Raw genomic sequence first — 9,925 nt, 5'->3', positions numbered from 1 at the left:
TAAACGCTATTTTCAATGCATTTTACATGCCGAATGTAGTGCAAGCCGTTTTTGGCGTGGAAACAGGCGAAGCAGATCGCAGATCGTATACATTTTCTCGATTTTGACGAAAATTGAGCGTTATTTGCCTTCTGTTGGAGCAATTTCGCCGTTTAAACGCTATTTCCAATGCATTTTACATGCCGAATGTAGTGCAAGCCGTTTTTAGCCTGGAAACAGGCGCAGCAGCTCGCAGATCGTATCCATTTACTCGATTTTGACGAAAAATGAGAGTTATTTCTCTTCTGTTGGAGGAATTTCGCCGTTTAAACGCTATTTTCAATGCATTTTACATGCCGAATGTAGTGCAAGCCGTTTTTGGCGTGGAAACAGGCGAAGCAGCTCGCAGATCGTATACATTTTCTCGATTTTGACGAAAATTGAACATTATTTCTCTTCAGTTGGAGGAATTTCGACGTTTAAACGCTATTTTCATTGCATTTTACACGCCGAATGTGGTGCACGGCGTGTTTAGCTTCGAAGCAAGCACAGAAACTCGCAAATCGTAACCATTTACTCGATTTTGACGAAAATTGAGCGTTATTTCTCTTCAGTTGGAGGAATTTCGACGTTTAAGCGATATTTTAATTGCATTTTAGACGCCGAATGTAGTGCACGCCGTTACCTGCGTCGAAACAGGCACAGCAGCTCGCAGATCGTATCCATTTACTCGATTTTGACGAAAATTGAGCGTTATTTCTCTTCTGTTGGAGGAATTTCGACGTTTAAGAGCTATTTTCATTGCATTTTACACGCCGAATGTGGTGCACGGCGTGTTTAGCTTCGAAGCAAGTACAGAAGCTCGCAAATCTTAACGACTAACTCGATTTTGAGGAAAATTGAGCGTTATTTCCCTTCTGTTGGAGGAATTTCGCCGTTTAAATGCTATTTCCAATGCATTTTACATGCCGAATGTAGTGCAAGCCGTTTTTGGCGTGGAAACAGGCGAAGCAGCTCGCAGATCGTATACATTTTCTCGATTTTGACGAAAATTGAAGGTTATTTCTCTTCAGTTGGAGGAATTTCGACGTTTAAACGCTATTTTCATTGCATTTTACACGCCGAATGTGGTGCACGGCGTGTTTAGCTTCGATGCAAGCACAGAAACTTGCAAATCGTAACCATTTACTCGATTTTGACGTAAACTGTGTGTTATTTCCTCTCTGTTGGCGGAATTTCGATGTTTAAACGCTATTTTCAATGCATTTTATATGCCGAATGTCGTGCACGGCGTGCTTAGCTTCGTAGCTAGCACAGCAGCTCGCAAATCGTAACCATTTACTCGATTTTGACGAAAATTGAGCGTTATTTCCCTTCTGTTGGAGGAATTTCGCCGTTTAAACGCTATTTCCAATGCATTTTACATGCCGAATGTAGTGCAAGCCGTTTTTGGCGTGGAAACAGGCGAAGCAGCTCGCAGATCGTATCCATTTACTCGATTTTGACGAAAATTGAACGTTATTTCTCTTCTGTTGGAGGAATTTCGACGTTTAAACGCCATTTTCATTGCATTTTACATGCAATGTCGTGCACGGCGTGTTTAGCTTCGTAGCAAGCACAGCAGCTCGCAAATCGTAACCATTTACTCGATTTTGACGAAAATTGAGCGTTATTTCCCTTCTGTTGGAGGAATTTCGCCTATTAAACGCTATATTCAATGCATTTTACATGCCGAATGTAGTGCAAGCCGTTTTTGGCGTGGAAACAGGCGCAGCAGCTCGCAGATCGTAACTATTTACTCGATTTTGTCGAAAATTGAGCGTTATTTCCCTTCTGTTGGAGGAATTTCGCCGTTTAAATGCTATTTCCAATGCATTTTACATGCCGAATGTAATGCAAGCCGTTTTTGGCGTGGAAACAGGCGAAGCAGCTCGCAGATCGTATCCATTTACTCGATTTTGACGAAAATTGAACGTTATTTCTCTTCTGTTGGAGGAATTTCGACGTTTAAACGCTATTTTCATTGCATTTTACATGCAATGTCGTGCACGGCGTGTTTAGCTTCGTAGCAAGCACAGCAGCTCGCAAATCGTAACCATTTACTCGATTTTGACGAAAATTGAGCGTTATTTCCCTTCTGTTGGAGGAATTTCGCCGTTTAAACGCTATTTTCAATGCATTTTACATGCCGAATGTAGTGCAAGCCGTTTTTGGCGTGGAAACAGGCGCAACAGCTCGCAGATCGTAACCATTTACTCGATTTTGACGAAAATTGAGGGTTATTTCTCTTCTGTTGGAGGACTTTCGCCGTTTAAGCGATATTTTAATTGCATTTTAAACGCCGAATGAAGTGCAAGCCGTTTTTGGCGTGGAAACAAGCGCAGCAGCTCGCAGATCGGAACCATTTACTCGATTTTGACGAAAATTGAGCGTTATTTCTCTTCTGTTGGAGGAATTTCGACGTTTAAGCGACATTTTAATTGCATTTTTAACGCCGAATGTAGTGCAAGCCGTTTTTGGCGTGGAAACAGGCGCAGCAGCTCGCAGATCGTAACCATTTACTCGACTTTGACGAAAATTGAGCGTTATTTCCCTTCTGTTGGAGGAATTTCGCCTATTAAACGCTATTTTCAATACATTTTACACGCCGAATGAAGTGCACGGTGTGTTTAGCTTCGAAGCAAGCACAGAAACTCGCAAATCGTAACCATTTACTCGATTTGGCGAAAAATAGGCGTTATATCTCTTCTGCTGAAGGAATTTCGACGTTTAAACGCTACTGTCAATGCATTTTACACGCCGAATGTAGTGTACGCCGTTATTGGCGTCGAAACAGGCGCAGCAGCTCGCAGATCGTAACCATTTACTCGATTTTGACGAAAATTGAGCGTATTTTCTCTTCTGTTGGAGGAATTTCGACATTTAAGCGACATTTTAATTGCATTTTAAACGCCGAATGTAATGCACGGCGTGTTTAGCTTCGTAGCAAGCACAGCAGCTCGCAAATCGTAACCATTTAGTCGATTTTGACGAAAATTGTGCGTTATTTCTCTTCTGTTGGAGGCATTTCGACGTTTAAGCGACATTTTAATTGCATTTTAAACGCCGAATGTAGTGCAAGCCTTTTTTGGCGTGGAAACAGGCGCGGCAACTCGCAGATCGTAACTATTTACTCGATTTTGACGAAAATTGAGCGTTATTTCTCTCCTGTTGGAGGAATTTCGACGTTTAAACGCTATTTTCATTGCATTTTACACGCCCAATGTGGTGCACGGCGTGTTTAGCTTCGAAGCATGTACAGAAGCTCGCAAATCTTAACGACTAACTCGATTTTGACGAAAATTGAGCGTTATGTCCCTTCTGTTGGAGGAATTTCGCCGTTTAAATGCTATTTCCAATGCATTTTACATGCCGAATGTAGTGCATGCCGTTTTTGGCGTGGAAACAGGCGAAGCAGCTCGCAGATCGTATTCATTTACTCGATTTTGAGGAAAATTGAACGTTATTTCTCTTCTGTTGGAGGAATTTCGACGTTTAAACGCTATTTTCATTGCATTTTACACGCCGAATGTGGTGCACGGCGTGTTTAGCTTCGATGCAAGCACAGAAACTTGCAAATCGTAACCATTTACTCGATTTTGACGAAAATTGAGCGTTCTTTCTATTCTGTTGGAGGAATTTCGCCGTTTAAACGCTATTTTCAATGCATTTTACATGCCGAATGTAGTGCAAGCCGTTTTTGGCGTGGAAACAGGCGAAGCAGATCGCAGATCGTATACATTTTCTCGATTTCGACGAAAATTGAACGTTATTTCCCTTCTGTTGGAGGAATGTCGACGTTTAAACGCTATTTTCATTGCATTTTACACGCCGAATGTCGTGCACGGCGTGTTTAGCTTCGTAGCAAGCACAGCAGCTCGCAGATTGTAACCATTTACTCGACATTGACGAAAACTGAGCGTTATTTTTTTTCTGTTGGAGGAATTTCGACGTGTAAACGCTATTTTCAATGAATTGTACACGCCGAATGTAGTGCAAGCCGTTTCTGGCGTGGAAACAGGCGCAGCAGCTCGCAGATCATAGCCATTTACTCGATTTTGAAGAAAATTGAGCGTTATTTCCCTTCTGTTGGAGGAATTTCGCCTATTAAACGCTATTTTCAATGCATTTTACATGCCGAATGTAGTGCAAGCCGTTTTTGGCGTGGGAAACAGGCGAAGCAGCTCGCAGATCGTAACCATTTACTCGATTTTGACGAAAATTGAGCGTTATTTCCCTTCTGTTGGAGGAATTTCGCCTATTAAACGCTATTTTCAATGCATTTTACATGCCGAATGTAGTGCAAGCCGTTTTTGGCGTGGGAACAGGCGCAGCAGCTCGCAGATCGTAACTATTTACTCGATTTTGTCGAAAATTGAGCGTTATTTCTCTTCTGTTGGAGGAATTTCGACGTTTAAAACGCCATTTTCATTGCATTTTACATGCAATGTCGTGCACGGCGTGTTTAGCTTCGTAGCAAGCACAGCAGCTCGCAAATCGTAACCATTTACTCGATTTTGACGAAAATTGAGCGTTATTTCCCTTCTGTTGGAGGAATTTCGCCTATTAAACGCTATATTCAATGCATTTTACATGCCGAATGTAGTGCAAGCCGTTTTTGGCGTGGAAACAGGCGCAGCAGCTCGCAGATCGTAACTATTTACTCGATTTTGTCGAAAATTGAGCGTTATTTCCCTTCTGTTGGAGGAATTTCGCCGTTTAAATGCTATTTCCAATGCATTTTACATGCCGAATGTAATGCAAGCCGTTTTTGGCGTGGAAACAGGCGAAGCAGCTCGCAGATCGTATCCATTTACTCGATTTTGACGAAAATTGAACGTTATTTCTCTTCTGTTGGAGGAATTTCGACGTTTAAACGCTATTTTCATTGCATTTTACATGCAATGTCGTGCACGGCGTGTTTAGCTTCGTAGCAAGCACAGCAGCTCGCAAATCGTAACCATTTACTCGATTTTGACGAAAATTGAGCGTTATTTCCCTTCTGTTGGAGGAATTTCGCCGTTTAAACGCTATTTTCAATGCATTTTACATGCCGAATGTAGTGCAAGCCGTTTTTGGCGTGGAAACAGGCGCAACAGCTCGCAGATCGTAACCATTTACTCGATTTTGACGAAAATTGAGGGTTATTTCTCTTCTGTTGGAGGACTTTCGCCGTTTAAGCGATATTTTAATTGCATTTTAAACGCCGAATGAAGTGCAAGCCGTTTTTGGCGTGGAAACAAGCGCAGCAGCTCGCAGATCGGAACCATTTACTCGATTTTGACGAAAATTGAGCGTTATTTCTCTTCTGTTGGAGGAATTTCGACGTTTAAGCGACATTTTAATTGCATTTTTAACGCCGAATGTAGTGCAAGCCGTTTTTGGCGTGGAAACAGGCGCAGCAGCTCGCAGATCGTAACCATTTACTCGACTTTGACGAAAATTGAGCGTTATTTCCCTTCTGTTGGAGGAATTTCGCCTATTAAACGCTATTTTCAATACATTTTACACGCCGAATGAAGTGCACGGTGTGTTTAGCTTCGAAGCAAGCACAGAAACTCGCAAATCGTAACCATTTACTCGATTTGGCGAAAAATAGGCGTTATATCTCTTCTGCTGAAGGAATTTCGACGTTTAAACGCTACTGTCAATGCATTTTACACGCCGAATGTAGTGTACGCCGTTATTGGCGTCGAAACAGGCGCAGCAGCTCGCAGATCGTAACCATTTACTCGATTTTGACGAAAATTGAGCGTATTTTCTCTTCTGTTGGAGGAATTTCGACATTTAAGCGACATTTTAATTGCATTTTAAACGCCGAATGTAATGCACGGCGTGTTTAGCTTCGTAGCAAGCACAGCAGCTCGCAAATCGTAACCATTTAGTCGATTTTGACGAAAATTGTGCGTTATTTCTCTTCTGTTGGAGGCATTTCGACGTTTAAGCGACATTTTAATTGCATTTTAAACGCCGAATGTAGTGCAAGCCTTTTTTGGCGTGGAAACAGGCGCGGCAACTCGCAGATCGTAACTATTTACTCGATTTTGACGAAAATTGAGCGTTATTTCTCTCCTGTTGGAGGAATTTCGACGTTTAAACGCTATTTTCATTGCATTTTACACGCCCAATGTGGTGCACGGCGTGTTTAGCTTCGAAGCATGTACAGAAGCTCGCAAATCTTAACGATTAACTCGATTTGGCGAAAACAGAGCGTTATTTCTCTTCTGTTGGAGGAATTTCGACGTTTAAACGCTATTTTCAATGCATTTTACACGCCGAATGTGGTGCACGTGTCACGTCCCACGCTCCGCACGTGCCGCAACGAAAACATAGATAACCGCAATACACAAACAACGCAAGTGTCAACTCGTATACCTAGAAACAAACACACAGTGCAACGAAAATGGAAATTATTTAATAAAATTTATTAAACATAGTTTATTATTCATATATACATATATGAGATCGATATTCTAATAATAAACATAAAATTTATTAAATTGTCTGTCCTATTAGAAAATTACATCCTGAAGATATACATATACATGTGTATAATACATTACTAAATCATACATGGACCGAGCGAAACATAACCATACACAAAATGCAACCTCAGCAAGGCCAAGCAGCCACGCGACCGGCACATTCCACTGGTATCAGTAACGAAGGCCATGGAAAGAACGCAGACGCAGCATCAGCAAAATACGACCACCTGCAACATGTACATTCTTTCAAGCACCTTGTATATCATTAACACCAAGCAAAACGTGAGATGATCAAGAAGACGAAATTTCAGCAAAGGGTGAGATAATCAAGAAAACAAGAACCCCAGCGGAAATAGGCAGTTACGATATTCACAAATTGTCACGTAGTAATGGTACAATTACAAAAAAATAATCGGTCACGTGACAATGAGGAAGAATATAAATAGAGAATCAGTACTCAATAGAGTAGTTGTTGGAGTGCAGATTTAATTGAGGTCAGAGCTGGTTTTACCGAATTCAGAATTTAATTGAAAGTAGTGTTGAAAGTAGTTAAAGTTCAGTTTTAATTCAGAGCAGTCAGATGTCAGTCTTAATTGGAAACAGTGAGTTTAACTTAAAGAGTATTGTAAGAGTATTGCACTTAAAGTTCGGTATTAACTTGAGATTCGGTGATTCATTTATTCTTTTGTTCATTTATAAGTCGATCCGTCTGCGTCAAAGAAACAATCTAGTACATACTGTAATTCCGTTTAATAAAATTGTTAATTAAGTTCGAAAATCCGAAACATCGAGTAACTAATCGCGAAACAAAATTTAATTGTTAAAACCGATTCATCGCCAAACCATACTCACACCTGATCGACTCCACAGATCAAACAAGGTAGGAGATTCGAAATTGTACACCCTCTTCCTTTCTTTTTTTTAACTTTTAATTGAACAAAGTTGTCTTTAAACGAAAGTATCCGTCGGCAGCTATAGTTGACAGATAGAAGTATCAAGTAAATAACTCACATAAAATTTCATTCGAACATTTTGAATTCACGACAATTATTCTCTGTATCGACCAGTGATCACGGTGTTTTCAATCATTGGAAACATCTATGGTTTTCGTTTTCCTCTTCCCATCGTTAGCAGATTGCTCATCCTTGGGCGAGGCCTACGAAGCCACAGATTGTCTACAGTGAACTCAGTTACCAAATAAAATAATCATTTACTCATTTACGATTTAACTTGTTGTCAAGAACGAATTATAATTCCATGACGAAATCGAGAAAGAATAGAAAAGATAAAAGTCACCTCAGCAAAAAGCGAGCCGAACGTTGGTACAAACGATTAATTGCTGCAGAAATAAAAAAGGAAGAGAGGAGGCATCGAGAAGAATTAGAGTCAAATCGCGAAGGTTCACCATCTAGTTTTTCGCCCTCAAATTCACCAATTTCCGAACACTGCGAGGCGCATTCCTTTCGATCCCGTTCGCCATCGCCCACATCACACCATAGCGTTTGTTATTAATCTTATTGGTACGAATAAATATTATCCTACCAAACATTTGTAAAATTTATCCAGTTAGAAGCTAGAATATTTATTTATTGTACATCGCTGTATAATATATCTACATTTGCATCCGACGATACTTATTACTGATATTGTAATACCTTCAATCAACTAACAATGAATAAATTAAAATATAGTTAAACCAACATAATTCTGTCAGACGAAATAAATACGTTGCCAATTGTCTATCCCTAATAACTTTAATCCTCTCCCGTGCCAGTATTCCTGCGCATAGCAGGTTAGCCGAAAGGTGGAATTCGTTTGCCAGTAGCATCAAACGTAAGTCAACCCTACCCATTAAACACGAGTTAGTAGATAATAGACTCTCACCTATTTCAAACCCCACGACAGACAGGGTACAAGGTTTGTTTTCCTACAGGCAAGAAAGTGCTTACAGAGGCACTTCCAGTCTGGGAATTCAACAGACACGACAGACGAAGGTACATAGATTTGTTTTCCTACAGGCAAGAAAGTGCTTACAGAGGCACTTCCAGTCTGAGAATTCAACAGACACAACAGACAAGGGCATAAGGTTTGTTTTCCTACAGGCAAGAAAGTGCTTACAGAGGCACTTCCAGTCTGGGAATTCAACAGACAGACAAAGGTACATAGATTTGTTTTCCTACAGGCAAGAATGTGCTTATAGAGGCACTTCCAGTCTGGGAATTCAACAGACACAACAGACAAGGGTACAGGGTTTGTTTTCCTACAGGCAAGAAAGTGCTTACAGAGGCACTTCCAGTCTGGGAATTCAACATACACAACAGACAAAGTACAAGATTTGTTTTCCTACAGCCACGAAGGTGCTTACACAGGCACTTCCAGTCTGGGAATTCAAAAGACACAACAGACAAGGGTACAAGGTTTGTTTTCCTACAAGCAAGAAAGTGCTTACAGAGGCACTTCCAGTCTGGGAATTCAACATACACAACAGACAAGGTACAAGATTTGTTTTCCTACAGCCACGAAGGTGCTTATAGAGGCACTTCCAGACTGGGGATCCGAAAGACACGATAGACAAACAATACCCATCATACACTAACGCTCCCAACTAAAGAAAATAATAATAATAAAAGGAAATTCTCTGAAATAGTCCTTAGACTATTTCTGGTGGCAGCAACTACCATATTAATCGGACATCTCGATTAATATTTCATAAACAATCATACCATTTCAATTTTCCCCTTCCGATTAAACTTAAGATAACACAACAAAAAAAAAAAAAAAAAAAAATTTATCTGGATTTAGTCTAGACTAACACGGAAGGCATAGCACAATCAAATCGAACATAACAGAACGTAACAGAAAAATTTTTTTGGTGGCAGCGGTGGGATACGCTCCACAGAGGATTAAAGTTATTACTGTCATTGATAAAATATATACCTGAAAAATAATGGCAACCAAATTAGAGTCATTGGATGAAGATATGCTTTTGACATTGTCGGAAAAACTAAGAACGTGGGATGCAAATTTTCGAGTAATAACCGATATGATTGCAAAAATGAACGAATTACAAAAAGACGTACGCGAACTCAAAACAATAAGAGAACCTCAGTCACCTGCATCGCCGCCGGCAACCCAACAAGAAACGGTACAGCCAGGTGGATATCCCCAACCGATTAAGCTAAAAGACGCGATCGAGTCAGTACCAGTATTCGACGGACATCGACCCTCAGTATTTCAATTTTTAAGAGCATGCGAGCGCGCACGAAACATGGTTCCTAGGCATCAAGAACCCCAGTTAGTAAAACTATTAATGAATAAGCTTCGCGGACATGCGTTTCTTGCCGTCGAAGATACAGAACTAATAAGTTTGAACGAGTTCGGGAACAAATTAAAGGATCTGTTTGGCCCAAAGAAATCTCTTA

At 40.6% G+C, this 9,925-nt stretch overlaps 2 long non-coding RNA genes across 2 annotated transcripts; both read left to right on the top strand.

Moving 5' to 3' along the window:
* The first annotated feature begins 278 nt into the window (after positions 1-278).
* On the top strand, positions 279-3,739 carry LOC126927409 (uncharacterized). The gene is made up of 3 exons (XR_007715450.1): positions 279-578; positions 1,038-1,179; positions 3,470-3,739. It is a non-coding gene; the product is annotated as an uncharacterized LOC126927409 (long non-coding RNA).
* A 4,619-nt stretch (positions 3,740-8,358) lies between these two features.
* Positions 8,359-9,083, top strand: LOC126927410 (uncharacterized). The gene is made up of 3 exons (XR_007715451.1): positions 8,359-8,420; positions 8,670-8,860; positions 9,028-9,083. It is a non-coding gene; the product is annotated as an uncharacterized LOC126927410 (long non-coding RNA).
* Positions 9,084-9,925: the final 842 nt, after the last annotated feature.

The sequence above is a fragment of the Bombus affinis genome, unplaced genomic scaffold (genome assembly GCF_024516045.1).
Source record: "Bombus affinis isolate iyBomAffi1 unplaced genomic scaffold, iyBomAffi1.2 ctg00000099.1, whole genome shotgun sequence".
NCBI lineage: Eukaryota > Metazoa > Arthropoda > Insecta > Hymenoptera > Apidae > Bombus > Bombus affinis.
The sequence above is the reverse complement of the archived record's forward strand: the minus strand, read 5'-3'. Positions and strand labels throughout refer to the sequence as shown.